Source organism: Loxodonta africana, chromosome 18 (genome assembly GCF_030014295.1).
Source record: "Loxodonta africana isolate mLoxAfr1 chromosome 18, mLoxAfr1.hap2, whole genome shotgun sequence".
Taxonomy (NCBI): Eukaryota; Metazoa; Chordata; class Mammalia; order Proboscidea; family Elephantidae; genus Loxodonta; species Loxodonta africana.
This window is the reverse complement of record NC_087359.1, coordinates 60,599,356-60,609,313: the sequence shown is the minus strand read 5'-3', so window position 1 is coordinate 60,609,313 and position 9,958 is coordinate 60,599,356.

Below are 9,958 nucleotides of genomic sequence, written 5' to 3'. Positions count from 1 at the left end.
CTGAGTTTCTGTCTTGTATCAGGCTGGAGACTACAGCTGACAGTTGCTGTTTTTTGTAAGGCTGTCTTAAAACCTCAGTTCTTTCCTTATCCAAGAAAAACTGCATCTTGTGCCTGTCTTATGAGTTAAGCTTTTAGTAGCTACTTTGAAAAACTTTACTATAAATTGGTCTATTTGAAAAGTGCACTAAGATTTTTATGTTCTGTACTATGTCAGTCTTAAAAGTGAAACCTCTAGGTAACTTAAGCTAGATATTATATGAAATATGTTTTATATAAAGAAAAAGGACAATTTTGTCTTAAAATAAACTAGTAGTTTCAGAGTAGAAAAAAGGAGGCATAGGATAAGCCTAGAGGGAAAGGGGGTGGGGGGAGTACGGGAGCTAGCCAAGAATTGAGGGACTTATTTACAAAATTGCTAAAACTTCTGGTATTTACTAGGTAGATAAAAAAGTTGTGATAAGGAGAAGCTAAAACTGCTTAGCAAGGGAATAATAAAGGGGGAAAAATTTGTTATCTTTTGTCTTTGAAAATGCCTAGACCAACTCCCCAAAAAAAAAAGCCAAGCCCACTGTCATTGAGTCTATTCTGACTCATAGCGACCCTATAAAGCAGATTAGAACTGTACAATAGGGTTTCCAAGGAGCAACTGGTGAATTTGAACTGCCAACCTTTTGGTTAGCAGCCAAACTGTTAACCACTGCACCACCAGGGGCCCAAATTAAACATATATAAATCAATTGGAATGACAACAGAGGGAGGGCAGGCCCCCAGCTTGTGAGGTCATATAGCTCCAGGGGAGCTTTTGAAAGACTCCTTCCAAGTAGATGGAGTTTTTTTAAGACAAAAGAAAAAATTTTTAAATGCTCCCTTACTATAGTTATCAGAAATTGGGTGGATCCCAATCGTAAAAGAACTGTAAACAAGTTCTGTCTATTGTAGAGGAATTCTAAGAAGCCGAAAAATAGAAATCACAATGAGACACACGTGAAATGGCACAGGGAAATATTTCCATCCCTAACCAGACACTTAAGATTATATCCATATCAATGAATTGGTTGATTGAGCAGAGACTTTGTCATTTCCAAAGCCAGCTGATAAAATCTTCAAGCACCAAAATTAGCTTGGAGAAAATATGGGAAACAATAAGAATTGAATGAAAACTTAGAATATTTAAACAAATTTTATTTCAACAGTAATTATAGTTTATGGTATACAGGCTTAAAATAATTTCCAAAACTTTTTAAGGAATTTAAAAACGAAGGAAATCCTGGAGGTGTAGTGGTTAAGAGCTACAGTTGCTAACCAAAAGGTCAGCACTTTGAATCCACCAGACACTCCTTGGAAACCCTATGGAGCAGCTCTACTCGGTCCTATAGAGTTGAAATTGACGTGATGGCAGTGGGTTTGGGGTTTGGTTAAAAAACCAAAAACAAACCTGTTGCTGTTGAGTCGATTCTGGCTCATAGTGACCCTATAGGACAGAGTAGAGCTGCCCCATATGGTTTCCAAGGAGCAGCTGGTGGCTTCAAATTACCAAACTTTTGGTTAGCAGCCAAACTCTTAACCACTGCACCACCAGGTAACTTCCTGTTATTAAAATAATAGATATCTGTCATAATTTAAGTTTATATATTTTTGCTTTTTATGCCACAGAGAAAAGATATGTATAGATATATATATGCTAATGTTTACCATTTAAAGGGGTGTATGATAAGTTCTTTTTATGATAAGAGATGGAAACCGTGGTGATGTAGTGGTTAAGAGTCTGGCTGCAAACTAAAAGGTTAACAGTTCAAATCCACCAGGTATTCCTTGGAAACCACACGGGGCAGTTCTACTCTGTCCTATAGGGTCGTTATGAGTAGGAATCAACACAACAGCAGTAGGATTTTTGGTTTTGGTTATAAGAGATATGCAACAATGTTTAAGATGTTTATCGATAAAAAGAAATTATTTAATATGGTCAAAAGTTTTATCTGTCTGGCTAAAGTTCAATGGTTTGATTTATGAGATTTTTAGGAACTTTAATGTTAAATGGCATAAAAAACAGAGAATTGGGTTTCTCACTGTTAGTTGAAGGGTTAATGTATTCTTCGTGTAATCCACCTCAAAGGCAAAGGCTCAGCCTCTTATTAGAATAAGATTCCTAAATCAAAAACCAAGCTGCATGGCTTAAAAAAGAAAAAAAAAAAACTAAGGCTTATACCTTTAAGATCTTAAATAACTTAAGTATTTTTTCTGGTACCCTGTAATAAACTCCTGGCAAATTTGAAACTTCATGGAAAGCCACAAAAAAAAATTTATAACAGAAAAGTGCTAAAAAGTTTTATTTAATATATTATAAAATACTTGGAATGTGTTGTCAAAATCAAGAGAAACACCTGATTCTCTTTAGGTTAACATTTACATGGTAGTATTTTCTCTTATGTTTTTGCCTAATATTAGACAACGAATTCATAATATTATGTCATAGCTTTATTATTTTTTAATTACTAACTTGTTCACAATTGTATTATTATTATTTTTAAATCTACCATCATAAATGTCAATGCCTTGTTTGGGGAATTCACATTGTTTACCCATGAAGTTTTTTTTTAATTACTATTCATCTATCTAGAGGCTGGATAATCCTTGTATATTCTTGGTATATTCTGACTATAGGGTATTATGTTTCAAGATTGTTATATATTATATCTGAAGCTCTTTGAAAATAAAGTTAATCATTATATTTAGAGATATTTTTATCTAAAGTTTTTTTAAACTGACTTTATTTGGCTTTGCATTACTTTTGTAATTAATTTCCATCAGGACTTCCACTTTTAAGAGTATTCTTTTCATAAATTAACCATGGCCATAATAAGTTTTGTAGTCTGCAGATAAGTTTTTAGTTTGCTGATTTGCTGAAAACCTTTAACCAAAATAACTCAACAAAAAAGATGGACTATATTGGACTTGGAGCCCTGGTGATGCGGTGGTTAAGAGCTTGGCTGCTAACCAAAAGGGGCAGTTCAAATCCATCAACCACTCCTTGGAAACCCCATGGGCCGGCTCTACTCTGTTCCATAGGGTCACTATGAGTCAGAATCAATTTGAGAGCAACAGGTTTTTGTTTATATTGGACTTGTGAAAAGGACTGTGACTAGATTGAATCAAAATTTCCAGAACTCTTATGTAGAAGCTGATGAGTTCACAGACTGCAGCTGATCCAGAATCACGTTGCACAGAAATTAACTACCTAAGACTGAGTAAACTAAAGGATTTCTATGTGTTTTACTTGGGAATTTTGCTGATGTATTAAGGTCCTATTTTCTGGATATAAGAAATCATTTCCCTCCTTTCTCCTACATTATCTAACTAATGGGTTTAGACATTGTAACTTTCAAATTAGCAGTTCCTGTTGATAAACTTAGCAAAGTTGTAAATATCATAACCAGAGAAGTGTCTGAAGTTCTAGCTATGATTTTACAAAATAGAATGATGTTAGATTTCCTGTTAGTCTCCCAAGGAACAGTTTGTGCTGTAATACATAAATGTTACTGTGTTTATAGTAATATACAATCTGAGGTTTTGCAGAATGTAGTTGCTGCTGAGGCATATGAAAAGCAATTACTGATACTGCTTATGTATGAACAAACACCTCATCAGATTGCTTTCCTTGGTTCAAAGAACTTAGGGTCATGGTTTCATTGATTTTTTTACACAATTGGCCTAATATTATTGTCAGTGTTTCTGTTCTACCTCTTAGTTCTCTGCATGGTGCCTGGAATCTTAAAAACCAGATGGCGCCCAACTACCATTATTGAACATTTTTGATTAAAGATTTTATAGCAGGATCATGATCAAAAGATGATGAAAGAGTTGTAATTCTCCTAGAATTCAGATTTCTGGCTTTCATGGAGGTTGGAGTAACCCACACAGGCCATTGCCCTTGGGTGTCCTTTTGAACTTTGAGCTTTGTGAAAAAAACTGATTCCTGAAGCCACTTTTGAGTCAAACAATGGTGCAGATAAACTAGTAAAACTGTTTTGCTCTGAGCATTGTGCTTTTTGAATAATTCAGTCTGTTTCAGGAAACTGACTCCAAAGATCAGACTTGGAGATATGTCTATGGTAAATCAGTGATTACTTTAATTGATCTTCAAGACAGTGTTGTATAAAATGTGGTTTTGGGCTAATGTTTATAATCAAACAGCCACCCCCTTTCTGTAGAAAATTAGGTGTCTTGAAGAAACCAGTTTCTCAGAGGAGATCAACCTCACCTTGAGTCAGCTTTTTGGGAAATCAAGTAGTTCCTCCAACGTGGCCTTGCCCTACAATTATCCTAATTTAAAATCACAGAATCAGTGTGTCTGAGTGGAAGAAGATACACTTGTATAGTGATCAAAGAGTTTGTATGGAAACTCAAGATTGGAAGAAGGGACTATGTGAAGGCACACTGTAACTGAGGCACTTGGCCTAACTAAAATGGCTAACACAAGGTCTGGCTGAGACTTTATTTTGTGTTAGGCTCTACTTTTGTTTCTGAGAAAGTGACCCATGACTGTTAATAGGTAAACCAAGGATGGGCTGCTTGCCTTCAGGAAAAACACTTAGTATGTTTTAAATAGATTAACAGAAGACCTCCAAAAGGAAGGGTCCATCCTGAATTATGTTGCTAATCATGTATTCTTTAATGGAAACTTGGTAGTCACATGTAAATTTTTCTATATCTTCTGTTTCCTCTAGACAAACTTTGTGCACTCCTTGCAGATATATCTTTTTGTGTGGTGGATCCAACTATACTAATTGAGATGATCCCTGTCCAAAAGACAGTGAGTTTATGTGGACAATCTCTTGTTTAGATTCCTGGTGAAAGCATGAGCAATGCACTTTGGAAACTTTAGGGTTACTTTTACATATTCGTAGTAATGATGCTAGTAAATACTGGAGCCAAATCCATTGCCGTCAAGTCGATTCCAACCCATAGCAACCCTATAGAACAGAGTAGAACTGTCTCATAGGGCTTCCAAGAAGCAGCTGGTGGATTCAAACTGCTGAACTTATGGTTAGCAGCTGAGCTTTTAATCTTTGTGCCGCCAGGGAGGTAGTGTTAAATTGTTATAACTGTAAATCAAGAGTCAGAAGAAAACCCATTAGTCCAACACTCAGGATGGGGTTGGTCATTTCTAAGGGCTCTAATTCATACTTATGGTATAATTGAATTAGAAAAACATTTAAGAAATTTATCAATAACTATGGGACAAATGGAGCCCTGGTGGCACAGTGGTAAAGAGCTCGGCTGCTAATCAAATGTTGGAAGTTCAAATTCACCAGTAGCTCCATGGAAACCACATGGGGCAGTTCTACCCTGTCCTATAAAACCCACTGCCATCGAGTTGATTCTGACTCACAGCAAACCTATAGAACAGAGTAGAACTGCCCCCATAGAGTTTCCAAGGAGTGCCTGGCGGGTTCAAACTGCTGACCTTTTGGTTAGCAGCCGTAGAACTTAACCCCTTTGCCACTAGGGTTTCCCCACTCTGTCCGATATGGTCGCTATAAGTCAGAATCAACTCAATAGCAACTGGTTACGGGACAAGTAGCAGACAAAGTTGCTAATGGGATGGAAACACAACAGAGAACTCTGACCGTATTAGCCAAGGTGACAGTAAATAACAGAACAGTCTTAGATTTTTTATTGGCCCAAGAAGGTGGAATCTGTGCTGTAGCAAATACCTCTCGTTGCATTTGATAAATAACACAGGAGAAGTGCAACAAGATACACATAGAACTAGACAGCAAGCTACTTGGTTGCACACTATAATACCCCTGCATACATTAGATTTATTTGGTTAGTTACCACCAAAAATAAGTACATAGGCTAGATCACTATTACAAGGAATAGTAATATTCTTAGTCTGCATTCTGATAGTATTAGGCATAATAAAACTTATCTTCTATTGTCTTTTTTTCTTGTGCTTTAGGTGAAAGTTTACAGAGCAAATTAATTTCTCATTCAACAATTTATACACAAATTGTTTTGTGACATTGGTTGCTACCTCCGTGATGTGTCAACACTCTCCCTTTCTCCACCCTGGGTTCCCTGTTTCCATTCGTTCTGTTTTCCTGTCCTTTTCTGCCTTCTCATCTTTTCTTTTGGACAGGTGTTGCCCACTTGGTCTCATTTATATGACTGAGATAAGAAGAATGTTCCTCGCATGTGTTATTGTTTGTTTTATAGGCCTGTGCAATCTTCGGCTGAAGGGTGAACTTTGGGAGTTCTTCTATTGTCTTGCACACTTAAAAGGCAAAAGAAAGGCTCAGTCTAAAATGTTGATGTACATCAATTCTGCTCCTTTCTGCAATGCAATTGATGCGAACCTCATTCTTACTTAAGATCCTGGTGAAGAAACAGATGGTGTTCGATGGAAAACCTGCACCATGAGTTTAAAAAGACTGCCATGGCCACCATCTAGGAGCCCAAGTAAGTCCAGGTTTTGATTATCAATGTGTTAATCTCCAATCTCCTATGGAAAGGAGGGAGTGACTTAGGAGTTAAATTGGAGCGTTATTCCCTGTCCTTGAGTACATAGAATGTGACCCAGCTAAAAGTCAACTCACAAGGACTCACAAGGACACATCAGTTGGGCCCTGATCTATAAAAACAATAGCTAGGACAATCTTGGAAAACATCTTTTAGGCAACCTTTCACGTAAACAAATACCTATAGCACAAAAGACCCATATTTTTTCCACTCATCTTTTCTTTTTCTATTAAAAAAAAGCATTTAGTAAATAGTAAGATTTTTGGACCAATGGAGACCCTTCTGACTGTCATTACTGAAATCTATACCAATGATTATTAAGAAAGACAGTTCAAAATATAGAACTTTGAGGTGATTTTACTCTTAAAAAAAAAAAAACCTTTGCCATTGAGTCAATTCCGACTCATGGTGACCCGATAAGACAGAGTAGAACTGCCGCATCGAATTTCCAAGGAGCGCCTGGTGGATTTGAACTAGGATACTTCTTATCTTTCAAGTCTTGGTCTGTGGCCATTCCTGTCTCAAGCCTGGCCCTCAACCCTGAACATTGTTTTTCCTCCGGATTCCATTTGCTTCTTCGTGGCACTTATTCAAATGATAATTTTGTATGTTTTTAGAATATCCTATTTGTCGTCTGCCTCCCCTACTAGATTGTAAGCTCCATGAGGGCAAGGACTATGTCTACTGAGTCTATCAGGGTATACCCTGAATCTAGCAGAGTGTCTAGCATGGTCGAACCCATTGCAGTTGAGTAAATCCTGACTCATAGCAACCCTATAGGACAGATACCAAATATTAATCATAAAAATTCTGACACAAACTACAAAAGGTTGCCAGAAATTGCTCTACTGAAATGTAAATTTGTCTTACACTGCTAGAAAAGGATAATCATCAAACCACTATCTCCTAATTTAAATCTCAAAATGCCTAATGGCTGCAGGCAGATGGAGGGCCAAATTATTAGCAGTCTGGCTAGAAGTAACCTGATATTAGTTTCTCAGTAAAGAGGGAAGGCAGGGTTCAATCAATTAGGTTAATAATAACCTATCGTGTTAAAAGCAGCCTTCTATATTTCTCCCTCCTCTTCTCTTTATTCTGACTCATAGCTATGAGTTGGAATCAACTTGACAGCAGTGAGTTCGATTTGGGTTTTCTTCTCTTTATACAACCCTGATGCATACCTTTCCTGATTTTAAACCACCCAGTATCCTCTTGTTCTGTTCAAAAGACTGCCTCTTGGTCTATGTACAGGTTCCTCATGAGCACAATTAAATGTTCTGGAATTCCCATTCTTCACAATGTTATCCATAATTTGTTATGATCCACACAGTGGAATGCTTTTGCATAGTCAATAAAACACAGGTAAATATCATTCTGGTATTCTCTGCTTTCAGCCAAGATCCATTTGACATCAGCATCAGAATTAGAAGACTCATTAACAACGTATGAACTGCAGATGACGCAACCTTGCTTGCTGAAAGTGAGGAAGACTTGAAGAACTTACCGCTGAAGATCAAAGATTACAGCCTTTTAGTATGTATTACACTTCAACATAAAACAAAAATCCCCACAACTGGACCAATAAGCAACATCATGATAAACGGAGAAAAGGTTGATGTTGTCAAGGATTTCATTTTACTTAGACCCACAATCAACATCTATGGAAGCAGCAGTCAAAAAATCAAACAATGTATTTAATGGGGCAAATCTGCTGCAAAAAAACCTCTTTAAAGTGTTGAAAAGCAAAAATGCTACTTTGGGGACTAAGGTGCACCTGACCCGAGCCATGATCTTTTCAGTCAGTTCATATGTATGCAAAATCTGGATAATGAATAAGGAAGACCAAAGAAAGGTTGATGCCTTTGAATTATGGTGTTGGTGAAGAATATTGAATATACCATGGACTGCCAGAAGAACAAACAAATCTGTCTTGGAAGAAGTACAGCCAGACCACTCCTTAGAAGCAAGGATGGCGAGACTTCATCTCACATACTTTGGACATGTTATCAGGAGGGACCAGTCCCTGGAGAAGGACATCGTGTTGGTAAAGTAGAGGGTCAGTGAAAAAGAGGAAGGCCCTCAACCAGATGAATTGACACTGTGGTTGTAACAATGGGCTCAAACATAGCAATGATTGTGAGGATGGTACAAGACTGTGCAGTGTTTTGTTCTGTTGTACATAGGATCACTATGAGTAGGAATCGACTCAACAGCACCTAACATCTCTTTATGAGCCCCATTGTACTGAATTTCTTCTAGCCATTTGCTTTTTCTGGAATCAAAATGGCCTCCTTATATGCTTATAGAATAACTGCTCAGAATAAACCTTATGTTCAAATTTTGGTGAGTTTCGATTATTTTTTAACACCCCCAGAAATGAATAACAAGAATCCTAATAGGACTCCGAGAAGAGGCAAGTGCTATGTTAATCAAGCTTCAGATATGTCCTTTCTTCAACGGCCATACAAATCCTCAAAGAGGCCTCTCTTTTGACTTTCTTCCCATACAGAAAAACAGAGAAAACCAGGAGTGAAGCAAAAATTGGGTGAAATCAGGGCTCCTTGGGCTGACTGCTAAGGCTTTCAGGAAACTGGGTGCTCATTACTTAGGAAAACTGTAAATAAGTTTTGCCTTCTAATTCTCCTTCACTCTGAAAGGAGCAGGGTCCTACCCCCAGACATTCTAACTTAATTGATCTAGCACATAGGCATTGATATTTTTAAAAAGCTCCCAGATGATTCATGTGCAGCCAGGATGGAGAACTAATTCCTAGAATGGCGATCCACTGGTGTCTCAGATGGATGTAGTGGCAAACACAGTTAATTCTTCCTGGAAACAGATTTAGATTCTACAAATAATTGTTATCATACAAGCACTTTGGAACACTGCCTGGCACATAGAAAATGCTCAATAAACATAAACTAGTAGTAGTGGTATTAATATTAGCATTATTATCACCAACATCAATCAGCTGTTACATACTGGACTTTCTTTAACTTTCAATAAAGAAGGCAGTTTAATTTTTTTCTGATAAAGAGATTAAGATTTGGGAGAGTTAAGTGACTTAACCAAAATTTCAGAATCAGCATTCAAATTCTGATTGAAGTCTAAATACCTTTTCATTATACTATGTTAATAGCAGGAGTAACAGCTTCCTGTTTTATTCAGATACTATTCAGGCTTTTCCTGGTTTTCTAAACCACCATCCACTTTTGTTTTCCAGATTAAGCTCTCCTGAGAGGTTTAAATAAAAGTCAATATGGGCTAAACTCAAATAACAATCAAGTAATAAGGGTGGGCAGTATTTTGGGGCCTAAAAACCTGATGGTTTCACCTGGGAACAATCAATGTTATTTACAATACAGAGACTCCGGCTTTTGGGCAATCCTCTAGGCTAAAAGAGAACAGATTATCAAAAAAACAGTCCTTCAAAA